Source organism: Lepisma saccharinum, chromosome 24, assembly GCF_977018435.1.
Source record: "Lepisma saccharinum chromosome 24, izLepSacc3.1, whole genome shotgun sequence".
NCBI lineage: Eukaryota > Metazoa > Arthropoda > Insecta > Zygentoma > Lepismatidae > Lepisma > Lepisma saccharinum.
This window is the reverse complement of record NC_139252.1, coordinates 17,830,242-17,849,439: the sequence shown is the minus strand read 5'-3', so window position 1 is coordinate 17,849,439 and position 19,198 is coordinate 17,830,242. Positions and strand designations below refer to the sequence as shown.

The 19,198-nt window shown below is 39.9% G+C and overlaps 1 long non-coding RNA gene across 1 annotated transcript; it reads right to left on the bottom strand.

The window, feature by feature from the left end:
* Positions 1–1,060: 1,060 nt before the first annotated feature.
* Positions 1,061–7,120, bottom strand: LOC145978260 (uncharacterized). Its single transcript, XR_014440664.1, has 4 exons — positions 7,021–7,120; positions 4,229–4,276; positions 3,026–3,106; positions 1,061–1,236 (listed from the first exon to the last, which is right to left on the bottom strand). It is a non-coding gene; the product is annotated as an uncharacterized LOC145978260 (long non-coding RNA).
* Positions 7,121–19,198: the final 12,078 nt, after the last annotated feature.

The following is a 19,198-nucleotide window of genomic DNA, read 5'->3' as shown; positions in this document are numbered from 1 at the left end:
AAGCAAAGGTACTAATTACCAACATTTGAAATTGCAGTAAGTTCTAACTGTAACCTGCAGCTAACTTGCACGATAAGTCTCAAGGCTTGCTGCAAGTTAACATGAAACTTGTAAGGCAGGTGTTAAAGTCTCAAAGGCTTGCTACAAGTTAACCTGAAACTTGCAAAGTAGGTGTTAAAGATCTGAGGCTTGCTGGAAGTTAACCTGAAACTTGCAAGGCAGGTGTTCAAACTTGCAGCAAGTTGACCACTATCTTGCTGGGCAACTAACACCAGCAGGTGGTGGGTCTGAATAAGATAAAGAAATAGTAGGGAAAAATGGTGTATCAGAGAAAATTAAACCAATAGTTACACATACTTATTAGAAAATGTGGTTCTAACGAGTGTGTGTAACTATTGATATAATTTTCTCTACTACACCATTTTTTCGTACTAGCCCTTCATCTAATTCAGACCCACTACATGCAGTAGGGTAAATATTCCCACCACAGAACCAAGTAGTCACATTTTTAACCAATATTTCCAAATCTAAGGACGAATGATATGTAAAATTGACACTAACTACTAATTGATAAAATGAGTAACATGAAGAAAAATGCAAAAAAGACAAAAAAAAATTGTCTAAACCTAAATTCAATGCCATTAAATGTACATGAAGCATATACGAACTATTTTGTAATTCTTATGCACACATCAAACTAATTAATAGTCTCCAATAAAAATACATAAATTTGCTGCAGAAAATAAAATAGCTAAACACATGGAAAATACTTGAACTATTTTTTTTTAAAAAAAAGAAAAGATATGGACTAATTAGTCTGAGAAGTATGAATAAATCTCTCATCAAAGGGAAAGTGAATTTCTAGTTAAATATATTCATTTTGAGTTTACACCCAAATCCAGCAATGCGCTTCCCCCAAAATTATATTGGACAAGACTTTACTACATTTGCAGCCTGCGGTTGTAAACAGATTATTGTAATTTGATCAAAGTGAAAGTGGATGTAGTGTTATAGATGTGGCATTCGTTCATTTTATAATAAAATTGCAGTTAATAAATTTCACCTGTAGCTTGTAAGTAGGCATAAAAGAAAAATACCACATGTGTAGTTTCAACTCATTATTTATATTTCTCATGTTTTTACAGATCATGTATTCATTCAGTCTTGTAAGGGGTCCTTAGTCAGGCTCTTCCATCACTTCCTGTTGGGTCTATGTGGGCTTCCAGCTTCATTTCTCTGAAATAAAAAATGGTGGAAAAAATAAGATTCGTGGCATCAATTCAAGTTCCATTACTCCAAAACTATTTTCTTTAACAAAAACACACACAAAAGTACATTTCTGGGTACGGCTGAATTTACAGTGTACTCCAGAGGTGTGACATTATCAATACTTCATTACTTCAACATTGCAAGAATTCCTAATTTTTTTGATTACATGTGACAGTTTTCAATGCATTATAAAATGCGACATATTCTTTGTTCTTTTAAGCTGATTTTACACACACACACATAGAGCAAATTATACTAAACCTTCAATTTAAAGTTATATCTCAACTACCATGCATCCTCTTAAGGAATCCAATCTTGAACCTTTTTTTACTAGGCAGTGTTAATTTTTTTACTAGGCGGTGTTAATCTTTTTTTTTACTTCACATTTCTGCCAGTTTTGGCTAATCATGAAGATGAGAATGTTGATGATATGATAAAATTGGTTAAGAGACACTCACAACGAACATCCATGTCCCGGCTGAGATTAGAACCCAGGTTCTCTGGCTTCATAGAGTGATAATATTATCATTGAAACAATATACTTGGATACTAGAGACCCCAATACATACACATACAAGCATGAGCATATAATTGTTACTTCTGTTTGTAAACTACAACATATTTTTGTCAAAAATTGTTTTCTATCAGAATAATTTCTTTGGTAGCTAGAATCCACAAATTAAAATAAAAGTAACATTTCTGAGCACCACAGTTGGAATAAAGCATGTTAATGAAGACCCTTACCTACCGTCTCGCACAGTGCTCTGAATTTCTCTTTTAGCTTATTCCTCACACCCCTCCAACTATAAATGAACACTTGCCTTTGTCTGTCGAAATCTTATTGAATTATATTTTGGGTGAACTGTCTGACAGTTCCATACCATAGTAGTTTTTTTTTTAACCTTCTCCTTCTAATGGCTCGTTACTAATTTTTAATTTCAGCAAAATATTACATATAACTTTGAACTCCTGCTTTTCTGACAAGATAAAATATAGACATTTTAAGAATTTGGAATTTCCCCCTCCCCTTCCCCAACACAACTGTTACAATTTTTGGCCCATTTTCTTCCTCATTGCATAAATTAACTTATATTTCTTTAACTATAAAATAATAAATGAAAGCTGCTTTAAAATAGTCTTCTGTAACCATGTAAAGTAATGTAAAACACGTCAGAAATTGAGAATAGTAAAACAGGTAATTTACAGATCAAAATCAAAACAGCAGTCTGACAGACCCCTCCATACTAGTTGTGTGATTATTGACATTAATAGTACTTGTGGGTTAATAATAAATATTTTTTTTAAAAAAAAAACTAAACATAGTTTTTATCAAAATCAAATATAAAATGCTATTTGGGTGTTAAAATCTAAAATTGCTTTTAAAACCATAAGGTTCTCTACCTTCATTGGTGTCTTGTAGAATTTTGTGCAGAACATTTACATGGAGATGAATGATGAAATTGATGAATGGACATTCACAAATATCCATGCCCAGGCCAGGATTTGAACCCGGGACTCCTGTATATGTATGAAAAGATAACAGTTTCTCTGCATAACTTCTATCAGTTCCTGCCAAGATAAGAACTCAGACAATACTTAACAATTTGAATTACACTAATTAGTGTCCAGTGCTCGGAAGGCCAGTGCTTGCCAAGCCGATTTTTAAATTTAACATTTCACGTTCGTCAAAAATAATGTATTCAACATTCTGTATTTATTGAATATAAAACCAGAAAAGAAATGTAAATCTACTTACTCACTATTTTGGTGCATTTTGGCCTGGTTTCTCCACACGTTCTCATCCCTTGCAATACTACTGCTAGTGTCCTGCATGCACCTGGAACAATAACATTTTGTGTTTCATGAAAAAAATACTCAATATTTTACGAACAAAATGAAACCTAAATTATTTAGGGACACTTCAGTACACTTCAGCCCTGACACAACAGTACTTAAAAGTTACTTGGTATGATAAAGAAGAAGAAAGAAAACATTGCACATAAATTATCATATTCAATTTTTTTAGCAGTTACAACAGGTCAATGCCCTAAATTGTCTCTATAACAAGGTTACTTTGCACAGTCATGGACACTTGTGGGTTGTAACGATTCCAGTGAAAGTTAATGGAATTGTTATAACCCAGAAGTGTCCGTGACTGTATATACAATATACCATAAATAGGTTAGGATGAATAAAATTTTATTTCAATGATACTCAAAAATATGTCATTTTCCTGGCCATTGACAGAGAGCCCCACGAACCATTGATGGATAGCCCCAAAAACCATTCACGATAACCCCACGGACCATTCATTTCCAGCTAGGTTAGGTTAGGTAAGCGTAGTTAAAAAAAAGAAAAAAAAATTCTCGTAAAAAAAAAAGGCACGTTTGGAAACACTGGCGAGATGCTTGCGCAATCTGCAGGTACATAATGGAAACAACAGCATAATGTCGCTTTACAGAAAATGCAAGTTCTTTACATAAAAAGTGATTATTTCTTGTTCTACAGCATTCTATGGTGAACTTTTCAGTTTCCGCGAAAGAAAATACCTTGAAGAACTTCGACAATGCTACAGAAACTGATTTCAGTACGTAGTTTCTCCTGTATATTTGAAGAAATCCGTTCGGGCGATATCGCATATTACAAATTGCAGTGAAAAACACAAAAAAAATCTGACTTTACAGACCAGCTTTGCAAAAAACTGACAAAGATCAAAAACATTTTTTTTTACTGTCAATATTAACCATTTTCCATTTGCATGGTTACAATAAAGTGCATGACATGGAATCAGTTTGAGTTAATTTTCAAAATATGGTTTTCACAGTAAATCTGGATAATTCTTGTGATCATGAAGGCTACTGTCATTGCAAATGGTTGCACAGATATTAGAAAGGCAAAATATTTCATGTATCACCAGAAATATAAGGTTAAAGCAAAGGACAAAAACTATTATACTCACAGGAAAAAGGTTGACTAATTTCATTTCCAGTGGAAAGCTATCTGTCACCTGCAAAAGAATCAAGAATTAGTTAGTACAGATTAAATATAATAAGGTACAGTTACTCTTATATTACCAAACAGTGACAGTTAGAAAAAACTTGGTTGTGACTATTATCTTGTAATCAAAGAGTCTACACTTAGAATCCCGATGGAAGTGATGCAGTGAGATTCACATCAAACAATTATTTTTGAAGCTCAATATTTGTCCGTTCCTCATTTCAATAGTGGCATTAAATCTATCAAGATAAAAATTAGGCCTCTGTACACAACTTTAATGTTAAGACAAAATATACACAAAACAGACATGTCACTAAATTTATGTTGTTTAAAGCATAAAAATGAACCTATTAAAATAATAAGAGACGTAATTTTCGAGAGTGGACATTTGGTCACCAGCTCCTTCTATAACATTTGAATTTATTTCTCGCATAAAATTTGATTGGTTTCAAAAAAAAATATGAAGTTTCTGGTGCATGGAAATAATGGAGTTTGGGGGTTAAAATGAATTCTGAAATAGTTAAGTTTTTCTCACAACGAACTTGTAAAGTAATTTGGTAACGGTACCAAATGTTTAACGATGTTCCCAAATTTTATAGAAGTATTAAGAAGTGCCTTAAAATACTGGACACATTTGTGGCTGATTTCCATGTGAGGCTCAAAGGGGGTTCGTGCTTGAGACCAAATGTCACATGAGCATGCATTGGAAGCATTTAGTGATGTCATTTTAATTCTAAAAGCCATAAACCTGACTCACCTAGCCTAACAAAGAAAGCATTTAGAGATGGTTTGTGAATGTTAGAGCCCCACGGACCATTTCCAGCAAGGTTAGGTTAGGTTGGGTTAGGTAAGCATAGTTAAAAAAAAATCTCTTAAAAAAAAAGGCACGTTTGGAAACACTGGCGAGACTGCATGACTTCCGACACTCGGCCATCTGCAGGTACATAATGGAAACAATGGCATAATGTTGTTGCTTTGCACAAAATGCAAGTTTATTATATCAAAAGTGCTTATTTCTTGTTGTGCAGCATTCTACGGCGAGAAAATACCTCCAAGAACGGTAAGAGTCTAGTTTACATCCTTTTCCTAAGAAATACATGTCATATATCGTTGGAAAGGTTATTTTATAAGGAATTCAACAAAGTAAATCCCAAGTCGAGGAAAAATTTCCTGGAGGAGAAAATCGAGAAAAACCGATGTTGTCCGGATATGCGTGATTGAACGTACTGAGGACATTTTTCGATGATGAAGCACATATTTAGGGGTGAAATGAGTGCTAATGGAACCTAACCTAACAGGCCTAACCTAACCTCGTAGGCATACCTCGTTCCCGTGAATGGTTAGTGACAGAAAGTGTAAAAAGAAAAACTTACTTACTCTACGGATGCCGGAGTGCCGACTGTCTGCTAGCACAGTTTTGTAAACGGGCAAGAAGGAGTGCGCAAAGAAAGACGTAAACGGGTAAGAAGGAGTGGACAAGAAGGACGTAAACTAGACTCTAGCCCCAAGAAATTTCAAAATGCTACAGAAACTCATTTACGTAAGTGGTTTCTTCTGTAAAAATGAAGAAGTGTGTCTCCGATGTAACATACATTTACCAAAAAATCGTTCTTCAGAAAGCATGGAATAAGTTATCACTCATATTCCAAAGCAAGTGTTACCAGACATAAATAGGAATCCAATTGTGTAAAAAAAGGTAAGACTGCAGAATATGGGCTGCTTAGGAGGAAAGCATTTCCTAATTCTATGGTAATGGTTTGAAGTTATTAATCAGGAAAAGTAACTTTCAAGGTGCGGAAATGTGTAATTTTCGAAAAAAAAACCAACAAGAAATAAGAGTTCAGGATGGGCGCTCTTGAAATCGTGGCACTGCACAAATGTAGTGAAAGCAAAAAAATGCCTACGTTGTTAGGTAGCTAGGTTTAATTCTCTTAGCCTAAATAATAATTTGTCATTGTATTTATGCTAACAAAACCTAACCTAATGTTGTAGGCATTCCTCGTCGAAATAATGAAACAAACTGTGCGTAAACAATATGGACGCGAATCAATGGAGAAATGCATAGCTTTTAGTAGCATGAAAAACATTTTTCATTGTATTTATGTTATTGGAACCTAACTAACAGGCCTAACCTAACCTTGTAGGCATTCCTCGCCTCAAATAATGAAAGAAACTATGTGTAAACAATATGGACACGAACGAATGGAGAAATGAGCCGAGAAATGCATTGCTTTTAGTAGCAAGAAAAACATTTTTTCGCACAAAAATATAATACTAATCGGAAAAATAACACCGGAAAATGGAAGCAAAATGTACGTACTTTCAGGGAATATAAATTTTGTTCGTCTACGTAGAGGAACATGTTCTGCAGTGAGACCCAATTCTTACCATCATTAATCTCGAATGAAATCACTTTATATATCATGAACACCGTTGAAATTTAAAAAAGTCTCAGATTTTAACTGCATGATCTAAGCCATGCGTACAAATCCAGCTCATTTTTTTCTTTTCTTTTTAAGAGCAATCTAATCTAACTACTTGACTTAACAAAAAAAGCCATAAAAGAACCTCGCCCGCTAAATAAATGCAATATTATTTTTTTATTATCATTTCTGTCATTTTCCCAGACAATGCTAAGAGTATTGTGAAAATATATACGGTATTGTTTCGTATCTCACATAGGTGTGCGTTTTTACTGAATTGTTTTAAACCAGTTTTAATTATTACTTATGAATTGTATAATTATTTACTTACCTTAGTGGTCACAAAATTATTCTCTTTCTCGTTTAATCGGCTTGATAAACCACACGAAAGATTTTTGTTTGAAGTACTTGTGATCATGTCGCCATCACAAAACAAAAGAAACCGTGTGCGTACTTTTGCATTCATCTTTCATTAATGAGCAATTCTACATGACAAATACATTCTTGTTTCAGTAATGACCAATTTTACATGACAGATAAATCTTTAGCATATTTTTGAGTTAGTGCTTTAAGTCCACTTTATGCACAGTAAGGCTAATCGGGACTGGACCTACAGTTTAAGGTGGGATCCGAGCCACTTGTGCCTCCACCGGGTATCGAACCACTGCGCCATCGGGGAGGCCCTCTCTTTAACATATTAATTTCATCATGGGTTAACCTATATTCTTTTAACGAAAATCTGAATAGTATATATAAAAATAGTACTCCAATTATCTGTGCCGTCGTGCAGGAATCACAACGCCAAAGCCAATAAGAGGGGTTAAGTGGGCCGCGGCACCCAACTTTCAATGAAAAAAATCATAAAAATGGGGAGTTTTTTTACATATTCGATAATGTAATGCACCCAGGAACATGAAATGACTTTCATTCGGTTTAAAAAGGACCATTCTTTAAAAATAAGGCTAAAGTTTACCTCTCCTTCCCAAAATAGCGGGGAAAGAGGGGCAAACTCCCCATTTGTATGAATTTTTCATTGGAAGTTGTGGGCCGCGGCCCACCCAACCCCTCTTATTGGACTTGGCGTTTTGATTCCTGCACGGTTGCATGCCCTGATGTTTTAGCTGCAAAACAAAAGTTATCCGAAGTAGATTGGTCAAATAATCTACGAGTTATAACATTTTTTTCGGTTTCGCCGAGGCCTTTTGGCGCGAATTTTAAATTCGTACACTTATTTGACAAAAAATGTTATAACTCGTAGACTATTTGATCAATCTACTTCGGGTAACTTTTGCTTTGTAGCTAGAACAACAAGGCATTCAACCGTGGAGAAATCAAAACGCCAAAGCCAATAAGAGGGGTTGAGTGGGCCGCGGCCCCCAACTTTCAATGAAAAAATCATAAAAATGGGAACTCTTTACACATATTCTATAATGTAATTCACCCAGGAACATGAAATGACTTTCTTTCGGTTGAGAAAGGACGATTCTTTGAAAATAAGGCTAAAGTTTGCGTCCCCTTCCAAAAATAGCGGGGAAGAGGGGGTAAGCTCCCTTATTTTTATGATTTTTTCATTGAAAGTTGGGGCCGCGGCCCACCCAACCCCTCTTATTGCCTTTTGTGTTTTGATTCCTGCACCAGTGACCCATCGGCCAACTACGCCTATATTTTCTATGGGTTACATGTGACCCATTGGCCGAGTAAATGTTAAATAACAATAAATGGGTAACGGGGTAAACGAGCAACCCTGGGAGAGGGAGTAAAGGCGGTCGGAGCATGGTGCTGATCACAGCACCCTCAAAACTAGGGGGGCGAGATCGAGAATCTGTGTTCGGGATTCCGAACAGTCGAGAAATTCCAAATTATCATATATAACAGTGACCAAATCTTGCGTAGTTTCTGCACTTAAAAGGTCTGGAATTTCTTTAAATGGCCAATTTTTATTGCAGATGTGCAAAATCAATCACTTTGGGGGGAAGTTCAATTCTAGATTTTCACAGTGTTGGGAAATTTCGAAAAATTTACGACCTAGTCGGGGAAATGGAGATTTTCTCAATACCGGAAATCAGAATTATATAAAAAAAATCCCTTCCCAATGCCATTACAGCAGTGAACATGATTCTAATAACAGCTGAAAACAGTCTCCCCAGATTTTGTAGGACATGGTAGCAAATTGCTGAAACTTTACAGCCTGTAAATCACAGAAAATAAAATTATTTTGATTAAATATCGCTTCAATTTAACCATTCGAATTCCATGAAATTTTTCCAGATATCTCAAAGGGGTAAGTGCCCCCCTGGTCCCCTTCTGTCGGCACCCTTGCTGAGAGATACCTCTGCGTTGAGCCAAGAAGCATCAATGATAGCTAAAATGTAAAAATGTTGCACCCATCGGAGTATGCAATACGTTCTAATGACGACTTGAACTACAGGCTTGCTGCAAGTGTGAAAAGCAAGTATCAGGCGAATTGTCACTTATAAACCTGCTGCAAACTTGCATTCACTTAAAATGCAAACTCATGGTTCCTGCACACTTACAGTGAACTTGCATTCAACTTGAAGTGCCAAGCAAGTCTCGCAAGACAAATGCAAATCAAGTGCAAACTTGCACTTAACTTACGTGCTATCTGGGTTTTATGCTAAACTGGGTTTTCTGTTATTTATTTCATACTAAACCTGTTTCTAGGTTATCCATTCACGATTAACCAGTTTGTAGGTTATCCATTCACAATGGACAGCTTTCTTTGCTATCAATTTCACATTCAACCAGTTACTAGGTTATCCATTCATGATGAACCAGTTTATATGATATCCATTTCACGCTTAACAGGTTTTAAGGTTATCAATTTCAAGCTTAACCCGTTTCCATGTTATCCATTTATGTTGAACCGGTTTCTCTGCTATGCATTTCATGCTAAACCGGTTCCTAGGTAATGCATTCCACGCCAAACTGGTTTCTAGGTTATCCACTTCACGCTAAACTGGTTTGTTTGTTAGGACATATGTATCAACTTCTCAGATGTTTGTCTCAAGCGAGTAGGGGTAAAAAGAGAGTTCAACGCCAGAAAGTGGCGCATTTTTTGCAGCCTTAACGGAAAATATCGTAAGGCAAACGCGAAAGTGGCACGCTCAAGGTTGCCAACCTACTGGGCTCTCGCCAGTAGTAGTATGAAACGGTATGGGCTGGCGCCCTCCTTTTGCCTTAAGCTTTGCAACGTTGCCAAGTTTAAGGCAAACGCGAAAGTGGCGCACTCAAGGTTGCCAACCTACTGGGCTCTCGCCAGTAGTAGTATGAAACGGTATGGGCTGGCGCCCTCCTTTTGCCTTAAACTTGGCAACGTTGCAAAGCTTTTCTGCTAAAACGTCTTAAGACAAATATCTTAATCTTTAAGAAAGTCGACTTCCGGTTTGTCAATTCCGGTCTGTCAAGAAAATTTTCTTGAGACAAATATCTTAAGACGTTTTCCAAGACATTGATTTTCTTGGCTCCTAATTGAGGTAGGATGATGATTTTAGGTTTGTTGGATAGGATTCAACGAGAACTATTCGATTGCCAAATAAAATCGATTCTACCCCCTCCCCCTCTGTATTTTCTAGCATACTGATCTATTGCGTGCTAACCAAACCTTTTTTGAGGCAGGGGGGCTCTTGTAACGCTACATATGTATGTATGTAATGCGATTTGTGGGAAGAGGGGGGCCAAAATTTTAACCTTACGACTGGAAAAAATGTTTCTATAAAATAACCATGCCTATGAACCTGTTTGGCTTCAGGAAGCAAGCTATGGAAGTGCCCGTCCAGCCCACGTCCTCGTCGTCGTCGAGCTTCGATGAACTTCTGCCTTCCATGCTATCTAAACTTAACGGTCTGTTAATTATACACTTGAATAGCATCCTGACCCAGTACGACGAGGATGTGGGCAAAACCTTCTACGTATTCAACAACAACTTGAATTATTACCGGTTCCCCATCTCCGGCAAACTTAAGTTCGACATGAATCCCGAGAACGAAGGGGAGGCCAAGGTTTCCTCAGGCAAGAACCTCTATCGCATCAAGCACGATAGGATGGATGCGACTACAACGTACGATGTGTCTGCTGGCGATCGCCTGTACGTGGAGCTCTTGGACGACTACGACAAACTCATCCCTTTTTTCATAGAAATGCGAATCACCTATCCTATAATAAATAACCACAGTGGCAACAATGCCTAACGATATTTTTGGTCACACCAAGCGCGACGACCACAGCGACGACGTCAGGGTCAAGAAGCTGCGAAGTGACCTGCAGGCCCTGCAGTCCACGCTCAACTCCAGCCTCCAATCAGAGATAGCTGGAGGCAAATGCATTTGATATTGTGTTTTCTAATTAGTTAAAAAAATACGTAATGTGATGACTCATATCTTCTGATTGCGCAACAAATTATGACGTAATATGATGACTCATGTCTAACGTGGTCTCTTCTGATTGGTGGAAAAATACGTCATACTTAACGTGGTCTCTTCTGATTGGAGGAAAAATACGTCATAAATAAACCGAGGTTATATAAGAGGGGCCAGAGCAGCCAGTCACAGTCTGCGAGAGCAGCTTAAAAAGTATGGACGTCCTGTCGCAGTGTTCCTCGTAGATTTGCCCTTACATGGTGATATTTTTTGTTTGATTTTTGAAAATTGTAGTTGAGTTTTTTGTAAGACTGATTGAAGAGTAGTTATTTTTCTTGTAGTGCTTTTTTGGGGTATCTATTTGTACAACACTCAGTACCTAATTGTACAATACTCTGTACCTAATTGTACTGCACTTTATACCTAATTGTACAACATTTTGTACCTAATTGTACAACAGTACGTGTGGATTCGACATCTAAAAAAATCATACATCAGCATATCTACGTATATAAATAAACACCCCCCAAAAATATGGGTCCTACAAAGATTTGTATTACATGTAAGAAAAATATTTCCAGTGATCATTATGCACGACATAGTCGTACCTGTGCGCCTGGCAAGCACTTAACAGCAACCGAATTGTGTCCTAAGTGTAATAAACACTTTACAATTGCACATGTCAAAAAGCATATGCCTAATTGCAAGGGTACTGGAGACCCTGTGCTGCAACCATCGACCTCGGTCAAAAGGAAGGCTGAAGCAGATTTTTTAAACATATTACCATCTGCCAAACGCGTTAAGTCGGCAACAAAAGCAAGCCGGTTTGCTTATGATCATATATTAGAGGATTTTGATTTTACCTCACACTTCCTAGAGAGTGTGCGACCCAAGATAATTTCTATCTTAAGTGATGTACTGGCTTTAAACTCTACTAAATTTTATGCATCGCTGGGATGCCAATACAAAAAACCATCTGATGAGGAATACAGCTTTCACCATAATACCAAGGCAAAAATGTTGCACTTGGCAGATGTTGCCAACCTCGAGAGTATCTACGACAAATTCTTGGAGGAGCTGGTTGCCAAACAGGAAGAACATCAGGCTGAAGGCTCGGGTGGTTCGTTGTGTGGCGCTCCGCATAAACTTAAATTGAGTCTTATCAAGTTTGTTCCACTGTCTGGGTCTAGTTATGTTCCACTGCCTGCAATAATTGCAGTCAAGAAGGCTGTTCTAAACATCCAGAATAGCGATTCAAAATGTTTTGTTTGGTCGGTGCTGGCAGCGCTGCATCGTATCCACTGGAAAGATCATCCACATCGTGTTACCCACTACATGCCCTACGAATCAAAATTAGAAAATGCGATGGCTGGGATTACCTACCCAGTTCAGTTGTCGGACATAAACAAATTCGAGACCCGTGTACACAACTTACTAAACCTGCAACTAGCTAACAATGTTTACGGCCTTACTAAGAACACAAATATTGTATACCCTATTCGAGTGAGCAAGATGGAAGGTGAAGCTGTACAAGAAATCAATTTGTTACTTATCAAGAACGAGACTTGCCATCATTATACGCTGATTCGCTCTCTCTCCCGGTTAGTTTCAGGCCAAAAAGCAAGCATAATGGTTGCATAGAAGTGTGTCGCAGGTGCTTGTCCACATTCGATAATCAAAAACCACAAGATTACCAACACATTCAAGGTCCTGACATTGCTGCCCAGAAGCTTGCACACCACATGCGCTATTGTAACGACAACAGGCCTGGGGTTGCAGTCTTATCCGAGCCTGGTACTGTGGAGCAATTTCGGGCGCATAGTGCTATGGGAGAGCACCCTGCTATTATCATTGCAGATTTAGAGGCCTTCCTTGAACCGCTGTCCACCTGTAAACCCAACCCAGAAGTTTCTTCTACCATGCCTTGTCAAATTCACAAGATCTCCAGTTTTGCCTATGTTGTGGTGCGACGAAATCAAATAATTGCCCCTGAGCCATATGTATATCGCGGTCCCGATGCAGTCAAACATTTTCTGGAGAGGATGATTGTAGAAGTAAACGAGATACGAGAAGTATTGTTAGATCCTATAGCTATGCGAGACTTAACTCCCGAAGAAAAGCGTAAACACGAAGAGGCTACACACTGTCCAGTTTGTAACGAAAAATTTATTGATAGTAGGAAAAAAAAGAAAGTTCGACACCACGATCACTTCACCGGAAACTATATTGGTTCTTGGTGTAACGGGTGCAACCTGAAGGCTAAGGCCCCGTGCTTTATCCCCGTATTCTTCCATAACGGCTCCGGGTACGATTTTCACCATCTTATCAGGCATCTCGGATACGACGACACGCGCATTAATATTGTTGCACAAAATAAGGAGCACTACATGCCATCTCTAAATGGGTGCAAGGCATAGAACTTCGGTTTCTCGATTCTCTGAGGTTTCTCCAGGCAGGTCTCGATGCTCCTGCTGGGATGCTCAACAACAATCAACTAATTATTACCTCAGCTAATTTCCCGAACTTGGATGCTAGTCTCTTCAGGTGTAAGGGGGTCTACCCCTACGAGTATGTCAGCGACCCTTCCAAGTTCGAGGAGGAGTCGTTGCCTCCCCAGGCTAAGTTTCACAGCCGGCTGCGAGGTTCGGGCATCAGCGATGAAGAATATCAGCATGCTCGTCCATGTGGCTCAAGCTGGGTTGTCGAAATTTTGGAGAATATCACGATGCCTACTTAAAACTTGATGTAACACTCCTCGCAGACGTCTTTCAAGCGTTTCGCGCAAATGCAATGCAAATCTACAAGCTGGACCCTGCATACTTCTACGGTCTCCCCAGGCTGGCATGGTCGGCCATGCTTCTTCTAACAAAAGTCAAGCTCGAGCTTATTTCCAATGTGGACATGATGCTTTTTGTGGAAAAGCTTGTTCGGGGTGGCATGGTCCAGGTGTCACAACGGTACGCTCGCGCCAACAACCAACACATGTCGACCGGGTACGACCCTTCTCAACCATCCAGCTACATCATGTACACCGATGCTAATAATCTTTACGGGCACTCCATGGTGCAAAAACTTCCATTTGGAGGATTTGTGTGGGCTGATCCTTCCAAATTCGACGTAGAAGGTTTCGACGACTCGGAACGAGGCTTCTTTGTCGAGGTGGACCTCGAGTTTTCCGAGAAGCTGCAGGATGTATTCTGCGACCTCCCACCAGCATCGGAATTCAAGTGTCCACCTGCGTCGAAGCAGAAAAAACTCATCATGGATTTCGAACCCAAAAAGCATTACGGGTTGCACTACCGAAATCTTCGGTGGTTGATGCAACGAGGGGTCACGATTACAGCAATTCACCGAGTCCTCACTTTCAACCATTCAAATTGGTTGAAGCCATACATCGACCTCAATACTAAACATCGTACTGCTGCTACCTCGGAACTTGATCGCAAATTTTTTAAGGACATGAATAATATAATATTTGCTAAAACAATGGAAAACACGCGAAATCGTGAAGACATAAGGTTGCTTACTAGCGTCGACCATTGTCGCAAACTTGTTGCAAGCCCACTGTTTAAATCTCGAACAATCTACAACGAACAGCTTGCTTTGGTACACATGAATCGTGATGAGGTAAAGCTCAACAAACCAGTCTATGTTGGTGCCACAGTGTTAGAGTTAAGCAAGCTGCAAATGTTCGAGATATATTATGATATACTACGCTTGCACTATGGTAACAACATCAACCTTCTCTACACAGATACGGACAGTCTGGTATATCACGCCCACACTGCTAACGCATATAAAGATATCGCTACGATTCCAGCTCTCGTTAACTTGTTTGACACGTCGAGCTATCCCCAACCAAATCGATATGGAATCCTGGCTCGAAACAAAAAAGTACCTGGCAAACTAAAGGATGAAAAAGATGGGGATATTATATTAGAGTTTGCTGGTCTTCGTGCCAAACCATATGCAATTCAAGCTGAGAGTTCTGTGACCAAAAAAGCTAAAGGCATAGGCAAGCAGGTGGTTCAGAGAAAACTCAAGTTTGAAGACTACGTCGATTGCCTCGAAACCAAAAAGCCAATTCTGCGAAAAGAGTATCGCATCCAGAGTGTTAAACATATACTTACAACCAACACTGTCAGGAAAATTGCTCTGGATGCACAAGACGACAAGAGATGTGTTCTCGAATGTGGGATTCATAGCTTACCGTGGGGCCACTATCGCCTGAAAACAGGTAAAACTTGCTCTGTGTGCTCAAAATAAAAAAAATAAAAATTGCCCTCGAATGCAAAAACGAGGAGGTGAGGGTGGGATATTTTTTCAAAATATTAATTTCACAGTTTTTTTTTGTAATACATACTATATATTCAATCAACCGAATTTTTTGTTGACCAACACAAAAAGAATACAAAAAAAATTAATATCTGCAAATATATAGTATATATATTTTTTTTAACGGAACTAACTCTCGCCGTGTCCTAAATTTGGGGCATGTGCAGGGCCAAAGGGGAAGTTCCTTTGCGCTCTCAAGCATGGCTTTTTTTATTTCTTGTTATTTCCTATGCATATTTAAAACTGCTCTGTCACTCGCTCGTTCCTGACATCATACACAAAAGTTTTCTCTGCAATAAGGACGACGCTGCATAGAGTATCGGCAGGCAAGGCGTCGTGGAACTCACAGACAATCTTGATGTTGGTGCGATCGTTAACAACCACCTGGTTTCTCTTAGATGTGTTAATGACGAACATGGGTCTGCGAGCTATGAACTCATTGGGGTTGTAGTACACGTCCACCCTCTTGTAAGCTGTGTATGCCTCGTACAGTTTCAGGTAGTCGTCGTTTGCAATGTTCAGGTTGTAGTTCTCACGCGGGAATATCTCGTTCCTGCCATTTTTGAGGTAGATGTTCTTGATCTTGCAATTGTCGAACTGGCCCGAATCTTTTTCTTGGTTGTTGTCCTCCCCCATCTGGAAGAGCACGACCACAAACTCTGGCATATCGTACCGGATGCTGTTAAACAGTGTGGTCACATCAAATTCAAAATGGTTGCCGGAAGCAGGTTTCTGCATGCACTGGTAACTGTAAAATTGGATGGGTACATTCTTCAAAATGTCTGCTTTGTACTTGAGAGCGTAGTTAGTTTCGTATTCTACTACGGGCATGCGCAGCTCCATGGACTGGATGATGTACTTGGCAGGATCGGGTAGTGTGTTGGGAACTGCTGAACCGTCTGCACTCAAGGTGCTGTAACGCATCAGCGCATTGTTGTCGTTGGCGCTTCTGCGAAAAGTGACACGCAAACCACCCTTCCACATAATCTCTGTGTAGTCGGAGAAGAAGCCAGGAAGCAGGCGCATGGGAAACAGTACTGTGTGACTTTGAGTTTTGATTTTTGTACCTGCTTCGAATCCCCCTGCCTGGTAGTATGCTGCATCGGTCTTGGAGAGTTTCAGTGTTCCCACAGCTGTAGAGGTAATCCCGGGGTAGTCAACCCTATCGATGACGGTGCCATGCTTTCTAACTTCCACCTGCGAGAATAAATACGGCACAAAATTATCTACGAGTCTTAAATTTGCATTGGCAAGGAATGCTTCGCCGTTGTCTCTCTTCACAACATCAAGCTTGATATACAAATCGGCTCTGTGAGGGTGAATGAATCCATCCCCGACGTCCATGTCGTATTCTATCTCTCGATTTGCTTCGTTGAGGTTGGCAAACGTGCGACGATTGGGAGGGAAGGACTGCAACTCGTAACTTTCGATTTGCTCCATGATGGTTATTTATTATACGTTAATCTCCACGACGGCAGTGGTCGTGGCTCCTGCAAAATCAACCACCTCTCCCTTCTCGTTGGTAATTGCCAATTCTATGTTGTCTATGCGATTACAAGATACAGGAAAGTATATCGGTTGGGAGGGTGTGTAGATAATTGGCTCCATGAACTCAGAGTTTGGTTTGAACGTAGCGATAATACCTGTCTGCTTGTGACTCCCTGGGATGTCGTCCGAGGATTTGGTGATCATACCTTCTGCCACATTGCAATGTATGTTTAGAGTCTCGATGGCTAGAAATTTAGGAATGTTAGCACCGATGTGCTTGATGCCAGGTTCAAGCTTTGTGTTGTTCTCGAATCCCAAAAGCTCTCCAATGGTACCCAAGTCTACGGTTTCCGTGGCAGACACCAGTTCCACCCTGTGAGTTACAGAATTTTGCGACAGCAGCACACTTCTTGGTAATTGAGCCTGCAAGGTAGACAGGTTGTACTGGCCAGGGGTGATGCTAATTTTCTCGCTGCCAATTTTGATGGTATTGTTGTGTACCGTCACGTTAGGTATCAGGTACATGCTGTAGAATGCACGAAGAGCAATAGATTTAGGATAGATGATATCATCATGCAATGCGAGTTTCAGAAGCAAAGTCTCGCTTGTGAGATGGAATACTCCCATAGTGCTTTAGGTGCCACAATGCTTTCTGGAAATCCTCGATTGTTGGGTTATTTAATTGCGACAGGAAGACAAGCATGGAAACGCTGAGATGGCCACAGTTCACATCGCCGAAACCCTGAATACGCTCGTCATTGTAGTAGAGGTTGGCAACACTGAGATACTTTACCAACCCAGCAGGTGGCGTGCCTCCGAATGAATCGAAAACAAATGCTTTGTTGTTGTTGTTGTTGGCTTTGAGGTAGCATATCCAATGTGTACCTGGATTTTCATAACTGTCCAGGTTAACCACGCCACACTCTTTTTTCTTCACAACAGAAGGTAGAGAATCAGACATGAAAACGCCCCTGAAGTGCTTGACCCCCAACGATTCGATCAGAGATTCAATATCGAAGTTGGACAGGGGCTCTTCTTTTTTTTAAACTTTTTCAAAGCTTCGAGGTTGTTCTTTCGCTTTTTGGTCACACCTTTCCCCTTTTTCTCCATAGCCAGGTTGTGGCGTTTCTGCTCTTCCAACTCGGCTTTATTCTTTTTTGCATCGATGACGGTCTTGGCAATGGCGGCACTGCCTCCTGCTAAGCTGCCTACAGCGCCCAATGCTGCCAAGATAGCCGGGATGCTGAATATGAAACCTCCAGTCTTCTGCTGCTGCTTTCTGCGAACCTTGTAACCTCCTTAACTGAGGAATGCTAAGCAGCAATTTCATTCCATGACCTTTGCTAGGCAGGAATGTTTCTTCTCGCTCTGCTTTTTGGTGAGCAATCCATCAAGAGCTCCGAGAGACTTGAGGTTTGCGTAAGGTATTTGGTATACGACACCTTTGGGTTTCATGGTGATAGTATGTTATTTATATATATCGTGAAAAAGGTAAGGCTTTGCCCCCTAATAGGTTGGTTATACAAGTCGCTTTTTTTTCACAGGGTGTTATTTATTTACAGCCCCCACCCCAATTTTCGTTTTGTGTTCATGGCGATGGTCGTACCCAATGCAGCAACCCGTTCACCTAGCGAGGCATCTCTGCTGACGAGTCTCCCGAAAGCTGCATGCTCCAACTTCCTGTCGGCATCATGACGTGCGTCGAGATCTGTGTGAGTATTGTAAGCAATGTCATGATCCTTGCATGCTGCATCCAGTGGGTTCACCCCCTTGTCTCCTTTTTCCAGTCGCCGTTCGAGTTTCGTACCCGGACCGCAGTACTGGTAACCCGGCAGGTGCATCTCGAAGGGCAGCTTGTTGATAATATCGTTCACAAGACCTCGACCCTCGGCTACATTCCAGAATTTCAGAGGCATGGTGTTGATGATTTTGATGAGGTACCCTATACCTTTGCTGTCGTTGACAATAAAGTTGCTAAGCTTGGTGCTAATCATGTCCATGATGCCCACCTTCTCGTTGTGGAAGTTGCGATTGCCTGCATTTTCTTTGCCTGCGATAACCAGCAATCGATCTACAAGCTTTCTTACGTCGTCTACCCAAACAAACTCTTTAGGTAGAGTATTGCAGAGTTTGACACCGCTGCCAGTCTTGAGCTGGGTCCATATCGGCTTGATGAGGTTCCTGTACTTTTCTCCACTGCTAGATTTCACGCGATTCTGTGTTGCATCGTTGTTTTGGTACAGGGGGTCCGTCATGATCAAAATTTCTGTGTAACTTTGGTAATCCTCGTCTGTATAATGTTTAGGTTGC